A 9454-nucleotide genomic window follows, 5' to 3' on the forward strand; every position below is an offset into this window, starting at 1 on the left:
AGTCTATAGTCACCTACTATGTGTTATGATCCGGCAACCCCGAAGTGACAATAATCGGGACCACTCCCGGTGATGACCATAGTTTGAGGAGTTCATGTATTCACTATGTGCTAATGCTTTGTTCCAGTTCTCTATTAAAAGGAGGCCTTAATATCCCTTAGTTTCCAATAGGACCCCGCTGCCACGGGAGGGTAGGACAAAACATGTCATGCAAGTTCTTTTCCATAAGCACGTATGACTATATACGGAATACATGCCTACATTACATTGATGAATTGGAGCTAGTTCTGTGTCACCCTATGTTATGACTGTTACATGATGAACCGCATTCAGCATAATTATCCATCACTGATCCGGTGCCTACGAGTTTTCCATATACTGGTTTACGCTTATTTACTTTCCCGCTGCTACTGTTACAATCACTACAAAATACCAAAAACATTATTTTTGCTATCTTTACTTTTGTTGCCGCTACCACCACTATCATATTACTTTGCTACTAAACACTTTGCTGCAGATACTAAGTTTCCAGGTGTGGTTGAATTGACAACTCAGCTGCTAATACTTGAGAATATTCTTTGGCTCCCCTTGTGTCGAATCAATAAATTTGGGTTGAATACTCCACCCTCGAAAGCTGTTGCGATCCCCTATACTTGTGGGTTATCAGCCGACAAGTCGTGCCATTTGCGAGGTGGCAGTTCAGGCCGGCAGGGACACACAGTCCAGCAGTGGCACATAGATACTCGCCATAGCGATAGTAGCTACCACCTCCCATGGCATACGCGGTGAGTTGCACACACCGCTATCTACATGCATGTGTGGATGTGACGGTGGCATGTTGCCAGGTGGTTGTCTAGCAGCAAGACAGAAACTGTTGTAGCCATGGGCGGGCTATCAGTAGTATGCAACGCAAAGGCTCAACTAGTTCCTTCTTCCTGTTTCATAGTAGTGTGCGTGCTATATGTTTGAAAAAATGTCTCAATGAGTTGCAGTACTAGTACTTGCGTGTTTGTGCTCTATTCTAGCTGCCCTTGCTTGCTACTTGCTACAACTCAAATTAGTTTCTTCCCTGTATTATTAGATGGAGAGAGAAAAAAAGTTTAATCTTCCTACCATCTATTCCCATTGAGAGAAAAATAAGCTAATACTTTCTTCCCTGTATGTATGAATAGAATGGATAGTAAATATTGTTTTTTCGTGAGTGTAAAGAATATCCTGTTTTACGATGATGCAGTTTGTTGGTTTAGTGTGTAGTAAAAGTGCCATGGCATGCGCTTCAGTGGCAAAAAAGTGGAACCTACACGAGAAGCCACGGGGGGCGAGGACGTCCAACTCAGCAGTCCAACTCGGCGAGATTCACGTCATCGTAGAGGGCATGTTCGCTGGCAAGACAACCATGGTTCTTCGCCAGCACCGGTAGGTACTCACCCTGGTCCCATCGCTTGCTTACTGACTCATCTTGCCCCTATTCCTGTTAGTCAGTCAGGGTTATCTGGTGAGAAGAAAAATGAACACTGAGAAGAGTAGGCATTAAGCCAAGTATGTAATACTAATGTGCTCTAAGTATTTGCTTAAATGCATAAACAAAGATCTATTTTAGTTCAGTTCAAAATTTAATTTTAGTTCAGTTCATCATGAGCAGTAGTACAAGGCCTCAGCTCCTCTTTCCTCTGTAGTGACGATCACATCAACTTCACCATCTCCTTCCTATTGCGTCCATGGCTGGAGCTTGCCGGCGATTGGCAATTGGGAGCTTCACCACCATTCGCAGCTCCAACTGTGATCCAGTTCATCATGAGGCTCTCGCGCTTAAATTTTTTTAGTTCATCTAATGTAAGCTATTCAGTACATCTAATTCCCAATCGTAACTAGGATTCCCTTTATGTTTTCCATTTTCTTCCTATAACACAAAACATGCATTGTAGGATGAAATGAGAAGATATACTAAAAGAAAATGTGTGGTGGCGTTGTCCATGTTTCAATTTAAACCACTAGCTTTTTATACACAAAATACTGCAAGTATGTCTGCTACTGTGTGTTTCTAATTGAACCATGTAAATTTGATTGGATGGCATTCGGAAAATTTTCTACTGTGTGTTTCTAATTAAACCGCCGCCCCAAGAATCCCCGTTGAGCTCGTCCGTAGCCCCAGCCCTCTTTGGGGCCACCCAGGTCCACATCGCGGGCCACTGTGTTCTCTCTGCCGCCACCCAGGCCAGACGAGCTACAGCATGCAGGATGCCCTGCGTACTAGACTCAATGCAGGCCCTGCGTGATGGCACGGCATCGTTCAGTGCCGCCACCATGGGCCATTTAATGACACAGCGTTGAGTCGTTCTACACCATAGCTCAGGAGTTTGCCTCCTTTACCAACCTCCATATGCTCCGGCAAAGGTCTCTCCTATTCTCCTCTCTTCACTAACCTCTCTCTTCTTTCGCTTAAATTCCTACTAATGTTGGATGTAGCTTGAATTGCTGAAATATTAATGTATTTTTACTCTGCCTGAAAATGCTTGAACTATTGCTAGTGCTTCCCCATGCGTGATGACTCTAATTTTTTAGCACAAAGGTGGATGGGGGATTGTTGTAATGCTTGACATCAATCTACCATTGGCGGTTATATAAATGAATAATAGCAAGTCCAAGCTCTCTTTAAGTGGAGGTACATAGCCAATTCAAATGCTTGTTTTCGTTATGTTTGAAGAAACTCATAATTTTTATGTTTGTCCACTCTATGTAAAAACAACTGAATAAAAGTTTATCACCACTCCTGTTTGTCATTGCTATGGACACCTTGGCATCAATGGTGAACTATGCAATGCAGACCAGTGTCCTCAGCCCACTTGGCAAGGGCTGCTCCACCCTAAGGGCTTCATTGTATGCTGACGATGTCATCTTCTTCCTGAACACCCGAGAAACTGAATTCTGGGCCATCATGGAACTTCTCCGACTGTTCGGTGAGGCAACGGGACTGCATGCCAACTGGAGCAAGAGTGCAGCCATCCCAATAGGAGGTGCAGATACCCACACCATCACAAACCTGGTGCAAGACTCCGGCTCTCGGTGGCCGCTTTCCCCATAACTTATCTCGGGATGCCGCTATCAGACTCCAGGCTGCGTCGTGTTGATCAGCAACCAGCCATTGATAAGCTGGCCAAACGCATGGGAGGGTGGAAGGCCAGGCATATAGCGTTGCCCGGACGTGTCGAGCTCGTGCGTGCCACCCTATCGGCCATGATCATCTTTCAGCTTATGGTGCTGGATCCCCCAATGTGGCTGCTTAAAAAGGTAAACAAGCTGCTCCGTGGCTTCCTTTGGGCTCAGGATGAGGAGGCCACGGCTAGTAGATGCTTGGTGAACTGGTCTGCTGTCTCCTGCCCGCGCGAGTTCGGTGGTCTTGGCATCCCGGACATTTAGAAGCAAGGGAGAGCTCTGCGCTGCCGCTGGCAATGGTATCACTGGACGGATCCTACTAGGCCATGGCATACTCTGCCCTTGCCCGCGGACCCTTCTGCCGACAGGCTCTTTCGTGCATCAACGACCATCGTTGTCGGGGATGGCAGACTTACACCGTTCTAGGACTCCCACTGGGCGAACGGGCTGCGCCCCCTGGATCGATGGCCGGAGCTGCTGCGCCACTGCACCAAGCGCCGCCTCTCCCTTCGGGAGGCTGTCACTGGCAATCGGTGGATGCGACTTCTGAAGCCGAATCCTTCCTCTTTGGTGCTCAGACAGTTGTGCAGCCTGACGGAGTTGGTCAGTGGAATCAACTTCAACGACAGTGTGGCAGACCATGTCATCTGGCGTTGGACGGCAGACGGTACTTACACTGCCAAATCGGCATATCGATGCCAATTTGAAGGAGCTCTGCGATCAGACGACAAGACGCTAATCTGGTCTTCCAAGGCTGCGCCACGGGCGAAGACGTTCCTCTGGCTCGCCGCCCATGGACGGTGCCTCACAGCAGATAACCTGGCTGTTCGAGGCATTGCGCACAACCCAGTTTGCCTACTCTGCTTAGCTGCACCGGAGACGGGCAAACACCTGTTGGTAGAGTGCTCCTATACCAAGCGGTTGTTGATGGGTATCACTGACAATCTTGGAGGCTCCTTCCTGCAGCTCAGGCAAATGGTGGCTGCACCACTGCCAAGCCAAACTCTGAAACACAATTGGAGCGCGCAGCTGCGCTTGCTCCAGGGTGAGGAAAAGAAGACCTGGAAATCGGCCATCTGCTTGGTTTCGTGGATGCTTTGGAAAGAACGCAACAACCGCGTCTTCAACACTGCCGAGTGCACTGTTCCACAGCTCATGGGACGCATCAAGGATGAGGCGAGAAGCTGGTCGGCGGCTAGTATAAACCTGTTAGACAGACTCTTTGAGCCACCTTGAGTGCTGCAGATCATCTTCTTGTTGTTGTTGTATACTGGTCGTGCCGGCTGGAAACCAGCTCCAAAACACACCGATCTCCCTAACTATAGCTCTACTGCAATTTGTATTTCTCCTTCTGATTAATCAATGGAATATGGCCCTATGGCCATCTTTTCGTCAAAAAAAATTCACTTTTCATTGCTTTAATAATTCAATTGGTAAAAACAGTAGGTGTTCATTCTACAAAAAAGCACTGACTTTTTTATGTGTAAAGAAAGAAATGGAAATCTGCATGTTCATACAGGGACATATATATAGGGAACTTACATCCAGCAAAACAGCAATTGCGACCACCACTAAGGGCATTTGCATCCAGCACACGAGCTACATGCTGGACGGTTGCACACTGCCACCATGGACATGCACAATGATATTAAGTAGATGTTTGTTAGTTTAGTTTTTTATTGGTTTGCCTTGTTTAAGTAGTAGTGCAGCAATAAAAGGTGCAGTTGTACTGAAGTTTTAGTTGCTATATGGGGAACCCAGAGCCCAATTATTTTGGTTTTCAGTTCAGCTTGTCTGTTCTTTTCAGTTTGTATGCTTTATTGTGCACAGTCTTGAGGAAATCCCCAAAAATAATGTGTGCACTCAAGGTAATTAAGTGGCTTTGTAAATTCTAACCATGTGTCCCAGACTAAGCAAGCAATACATGTTAGTCTTGGTTTGTGGTTAGACATGCAATGTGGTTTCATAGATGCTTCTGATCAAACTGGAAATACTATGTTTCAGGTTTATCCTACCAATTCAGTGCCAGTTCTTCTATTTTATGTTTATCTTACAAGTGGAAAATGTTGAGGTTGATCCTGCTGCTAGTTTTTCTATTCTACCCACCCTATTTTCTCATGATTTTTTATGAACTAATAGTTCTTCCATTTTCCTCACCCTATTTTCTCATGTTGTCAAGAATTTTGAGTTTGTTCTACGGGAAGTTCAAATGATCATATTAGAACTATTAGGAACTGATGTTTTATTATCAGTCCTATCAGTTCAGTGTGTATTTTATTATCAGTTCATAAATAAGCACACATAAAAGTTCAATTTGCCTTATTCAAACTGTTCAGTTCATCGGTTTTATTGTATGACAATTTGCTGCATGGGGGATTTTTTCATCAATTCGACAAAAAAGTGTATAACAATTCAGGTTTTGAGAAACGGTTATGTAGCAAAGTTCAAACACTAAAATTTCGACCACCAAGTTCATGTTTTAAAAGTTTGTGTAAATTCCAAATAGTTTGTGTAAATTCCCATCGAGTAGGTGCACACATTGAACGGCTACTAAACTTGTGCGGCTGCTGCTTTTGGACTACCCAGGAAGCACATCATTATTGAAGGCAAAAATATGTAACCTATATAACTCTTGTTTGTTCTGACTTCTTGTTTCTCTACAGTGGCCAAATCCCAGCACACCTGGTAGTTCAAACTTACACCGGCTAGCCTGCGAAAAACTGACCTGCACAAGTCGTTGTCATCAGCATCGTCGCCACAAGGAAACACCAACATCGCTGCCAGCTACACGCACATCTTTGGCACGTAGGTTTTTGCACTAAAATGTTTGAACAATTGCACTGAAAGTTGCGGCCATTTAATGAAAAATCTTTTCTATAGAACCAGTTTCTAAACTTGTCGTCGCGTGGACGCATCTCACTCCAACGGCATGGCTTATACTTCAGTGGCAAATAATGGAGCCTGCTGGAGGAGTCACGGGGTCGAGGACCTCTAGCTCAACAGTACAACTTGTTGTTTTGTCGTCGGTCGCTCACGGAGATGAGTGCAGGCCGCAGTAAGTATAAGATACTAATATTAGTATATGTGTGGTCCCAGTAAGTACATGAGTGCTAATTAGCAAGTTTGATTGCTTTTGAAAACTGAAAATGTCAGCTTGGACTGATGCATTCCATAAACTAGATGATGCACCGCGTTGCTGCGGGATTTTGTAGCGCTATATATGAGGAGGATATGCTGGCAAGTAAGAAAACTATTAGTTTATTAGTTAGTCCAAGAAACAGAATGATATAATTGATAACAAAAGTTTTTTCATAATACATTGATGTCACAGTTCATCTAAAGAAATCTTATAGAAGAAGCAAGCAAGCACATACCAAGATTTTGGTAGCACAACACGGGAGACTTTTCTTTCCAAGCAGTTAATAGTTCGAACAAAATAATCCCAGATACTCCACCTCAAGAGAGTCAAGAGACACCTTCGCCTACCAATAAAGATAACATGTTGCAAAAATTTGTAACTGGAAGTTTGCTCCCAATAGTATTAATATAAAAATTGATAAAAAAATCCAATTCAATCCTAAACCATTCTTCAGAGAATCGTAGTTGCACTTAGCTAATGATTCCAGATTGTGAACTGGAGCATATGTTGAAGTTTATTCTAAATCAACATGACTTCATCCTGTTGCAACAATTAATGCCCAGGGCACGAATGGATAATGTATCAGTAAGAACTTTGACCATAAAGCATCGGTAGAAAAATATAACCATAAATAATACTCCTTTTGCATATAGAAATGATAGATAAAGAAAATAAATTGAACAGAGCATTTGTGTTTCACCTGCATGGTGTTGGCTGAAAGTGAAACCATGACGAATATTACTTAGATTCACTGAATTAGATGTGTTCTTTGCAATGTAGACTAATGGTAAATTTTGAACCTGTATAGCCTGCCTGGGTCTGAGATCTTAAGATGTCATATGTCCCTATCGCCAATAGCATCAATGCTAAATCTCACCTACAGTATATACATGGAACTTGATAGTTAGAACTTAGAATAGGAAGAGGTTGATCTAAGTAGATGCTAGTTTGTCAATGGTATCAAGCAATAGGTGACTGTAGATGTTCTTGCAGGATTTATGGTTTTTAGGTTGGTACTGTTTCGAATTCACAACACACATTCGCACTCCGTAAGTTGTAAATAACTTGGGAAACAATTCAAGATTATCCATGATCAAGATGAGAAATAGAGTAGTATATAACTAAAGGACTTGGGAGTCCTACATCATTAGCTATAATGCACAGAGTACCAAATCTGCAAGAAAATCACATTATGTATAAATATTGAGGGGAAATCAGGGCACAACTGGTGACACTTGGATACCTTTAGTTAACTCTCTCTCTCTAGATGAGTAGTTATGGGTCATCATAGATTCATAGCAGTCGATAGAGAGACTCACTGGCATGGCATCATTGCACAATCCCTGAAACCTCCATAGAAATCTGCAGAAGTAGTAGTCTGTGTACGTTTTGTGCGACCTTTTTTATGAGAAGAAATACTGAAGATAGAACGCCAAATACTGGAAAACATAGTACGTAACCTTGAACTCCACTGATGTCGCTCGCTATATTCAGAAGTTAGCCGCAAATCCATCACCAAAACAAAGGTGCATGACTTCCTTCCCAGATGAAAAAGGTCGGCTTGCAAAAGGACGCCACCAAAACTATCTCGTCTACGGATCAGCCGGGGCGGCACCAATGGGAGGAGGTGGATCCAACGCTGCTCGAAGTTGTGCATGTGAACCGAGGTCCTGCCTGGCATCACTACCAGCCTGGTCATATGGATGGGAACCTACCAAACGCGGCGTCGACTCCATGGCCGAGCCCAACATCGCCACCAGAGCGTCGGTCCAGGCCAGAAATACCGCCAGGTACGGACCTCCAGAAAGTTTTCCTTGGGCGAAACAGATACATGGAAGGGAGAGGAGGACCAGGTGTCGGCAGTGCATGCACCATATGGAAATCCCGATGAGGGGCGGAGACGAGGCGGGTCGGCTGTCATGCCGGAGGATGGCGCAGGCAGCAGTGGGGAATCCTGATGAGGCCCAGAGACGAGGCGAATCCGCGGTGACGCCGGATGAGCTCCCTGAAGCAGAGATTGATCGCAGCCGCCACGAGCTAACATAGATAGGGGAAAACTAAAGGAGGGCTGATGGGTTGTGAATTGCAAGATCCTGAACTACGGGGAGAGACGGTCATTCTCTGGTCTTCTGTGTTGAGACAGATTTTGCTTTTTCTTTCACAGAAAATGACTGCATGAGGTGTGACGTGGCTTTGTTTGATTGGATGTTGATGTGTCTATGATGTATGTTGAGATAAATCAAGTAGTGGGGGTGAACTTCTTAAGTATATAGGATGTGTTGTGTGTTTTTAGATAAAAACATTTGTCGGGTTTTTGGTGGCCAAGTATTATTGATATGGAGATGAATAACTATGCAGATGCACTCCTATTGTTTTTGTGGAAAACCCAAGATGGCATCTTTTACTTTATGAGCTTTCGAATTTGCATACTTCAAATTTGCTGCTTGCTCCCACCTGTGAATTGAGCAATTTCAATGGGTGTCGTCGAGCATGTCCGGAAGTATGCCCTTCATGCAAAAGTGTGAAGTTTTGGCAGTATTTTGTATATTTCATTTGGCAGAGGCTTCATGTGATCTTATGGAGCTTTATAGATGTACTGGCATTACACTTTTCAGGCCCTATGTTCCATTATATCATACATGTGTGGCCATTCGATATGTATTACATGATCAGTTCTTGGAAAAGAAGAACACAATAGTTCGGTCGAAAACAATGATCAGTTTGATAGTCATCTCTCCTGTCTATTTTGGTTGATGACCATGAATGGACAAAAATTGTATGGGAAATTTTCTATTATTACTAGCATATAAGTACATAAAAAAGTTGAACACGACGTCCTAGATAAGTTTGGAAAAAAGCTCAAACAAAAAACCATAGAAATTCGAAATGATAAAAGTTCAAGTGGTAAAATGAGAGAAGTCCAGAATATCATCACAAAACAATGTTGAGTTCAAAAGAAAACACAAAACATTTTTGTTTTATTAAAAATATCATTCAGTTCAACGGTATAAACTATGCAAGTGCGGGCATGATGATAACATGGAGAATTTACGAGGAAAATTATACCGAAAATACAGAGTAAAGTCTAGTATATGAAAACACGCTCAGAACAAAACCATACAGACATCTGTTCAAGTATTCTTTTTTCGGAACCACTCAAGA

The 9454-nt window shown here is 43.4% G+C and overlaps 1 long non-coding RNA gene across 3 annotated transcripts; it reads right to left on the reverse strand.

The window, feature by feature from the left end:
- Nucleotides 1-1137: 1137 nt before the first annotated feature.
- LOC125554941 (uncharacterized) lies at nucleotides 1138-8497 on the reverse strand. Of its 3 annotated transcripts, XR_015600283.1 has the most exons (5): nucleotides 7753-8484; nucleotides 7536-7654; nucleotides 6993-7169; nucleotides 6528-6832; nucleotides 1138-1471 (listed from the first exon to the last, which is right to left on the reverse strand). It is a non-coding gene; the product is annotated as an uncharacterized LOC125554941 (long non-coding RNA). The 3 variants fall into 3 exon arrangements; XR_015600282.1 differs by having other exon boundaries at nucleotides 1138-1492; nucleotides 6528-7169; nucleotides 7753-8497; XR_007304474.2 differs by having other exon boundaries at nucleotides 6528-7169; nucleotides 7753-8486.
- Between the last annotated feature and the right edge of the window lie 957 nt (nucleotides 8498-9454).

The sequence above is a fragment of the Triticum urartu genome, chromosome 1A (assembly GCF_056163025.1).
Source record: "Triticum urartu cultivar PI428250 chromosome 1A, HENAU_Tu73, whole genome shotgun sequence".
NCBI lineage: Eukaryota > Viridiplantae > Streptophyta > Magnoliopsida > Poales > Poaceae > Triticum > Triticum urartu.